This window comes from Enhydra lutris, unplaced genomic scaffold (assembly GCF_002288905.1).
Source record: "Enhydra lutris kenyoni isolate GAN:26980312 unplaced genomic scaffold, ASM228890v2 scaffoldscaffold4, whole genome shotgun sequence".
Lineage (NCBI taxonomy): Eukaryota > Metazoa > Chordata > Mammalia > Carnivora > Mustelidae > Enhydra > Enhydra lutris.
Window position 1 is genome coordinate 49860686 of NW_019154088.1, and position 1699 is coordinate 49862384.

At 36.4% G+C, this 1699-nt stretch overlaps 1 non-coding gene across 1 annotated transcript; it reads right to left on the reverse strand.

Annotated features, from left to right (window-relative positions):
• Positions 1–600: 600 nt before the first annotated feature.
• On the reverse strand, positions 601–673 carry TRNAK-UUU. Its single transcript has one exon. It is a non-coding gene; the product is annotated as a tRNA-Lys (tRNA).
• Positions 674–1699: the final 1026 nt, after the last annotated feature.

Sequence of the window (1699 nt, forward strand, 5' to 3'; positions counted from 1 at the left end):
AAATAGGCACCTCACCTCCTGTCAGTGGGAGCATAAATTGGTACAACTTCTCTGAAAGCTAATTTGACAGATGTTATGAGGAACTTTAAATTGTTCAAACTCTGACATAATATTTCAGCCTCTAGGCTCTTCTCTTTAGGAATAATCAGAAATGTGGATAGTGATTTATATACAAAGATACTGATCACAGCATAATTTATAATACTTTTAAATAAGAAAATCATTTTTTAAATTAGGGTATGGATATGATATCAGGCAGCCATTTACAGACTGCTTGCAAATAATTTTAAATGACACAAGAAAATGTTCATAATATTTTTTGAATTAAAGAGGAGGTTAAAATCTATAAACCTGCTACTGCCTCAGTTCTATAAAAACATTACTGTACTTGGGAGAAAAAGAATGAAAAACATTAATCAGAGGTTATCTAGATATAAGATGAATGAATACTTCTTTCTGTTTTCTCCCTACTTTTCAAGTTTCCTACAAAGTGTACTTTTATACTAAGAATTATAGACAGACTTTTTTTAGAAGAAATAGAAAAAAAAAAAAGAAGAAATAGTTAGCATTCATTCATTCATTTATTTAAAGTAATCTCTGTGCCCAACATGGGGCTTGAACTCACAACCCCAAGATCAAAAGTCATGTGCTCTTCCAACTGAGCCAGCCAGGCACCCTAGTAAGTAGCATTTTAAATGATTTTGAAACCTGTCACTCTGTGAATCATGTGAGGCTGGGAGATTCAATGTCTTCCTGGTTTGCTCCCTTGTACTGGTAGTCAGAATGAGGAAACCCTACAGTATTATTTCCCAGAGGCAGAAAAACTATGTCTGATTTGCTTTCCCTTTTATCTCTTTGAGAAAAATCTCTAAACCTCAAAGTCTAAAGTTCATTTTAGACAGGGCTGAACATACCTCCCTAAATATATGCTGTCCACTTACCTTCTTTTTTTTTTTTAATATTTTATTTATTTATTTGACAGAGATCACAAGTAGGCAGAGAGGCAGGCAGAGAGAGAGGAGGAAACAGGCTCCCCGCTGAGCAGAGAGCCCGATGCGGGGCTCCATCCCAGGACCCTGGGATCATGACCTGAGCCGAAGGCAGAGGCTTTAACCCACTGAGCCACCCAGGCACCCCTCCACTTACCTTCTTCAAGATTTTCCTTCTCCCTACTTTATTTTATTCTATGACTCAATTTTTAAAATCTCTTTTTGTGCATTGTAATTCATATTAAGTTTTCTAACTAGTACAAAGTTCACACATTCAGATGTCTTGCTAGATGCTCCTTAGCTCATTCTTGAATTGGTTCCTGGAGTCAGACGCGCTACCGTTGCGCCACGAGGTCGGCCTTGAATTGGTTCCTGAAAAGTGCTCAGTTTAATTCAAAGAGCTGCTTGCTAGCTCCCAATCCCCAACTTAAAAATTATTCTTTCTTTTTCTAGGAAAAAATGTTGGCTCATCTGAGACTTCATTTTGTAATTCAAATTGTCTTGTAATGATGCAACTCATGAAAAGCATATTTGTTATTAGGTAGTGAAAAAAGTCTAGAATTAAACTGCAAGAGACCTTGACTTTTGTCCTGGGGATTGGTTATCAGGACAGTGAAGAATGAATGGTTTAGCATTTCCATTTGGCACTAATTATGTGTGTGATCTTTGGCAAATTATTTATCCTCAGTTTCTTTACGTATAAAATTAAG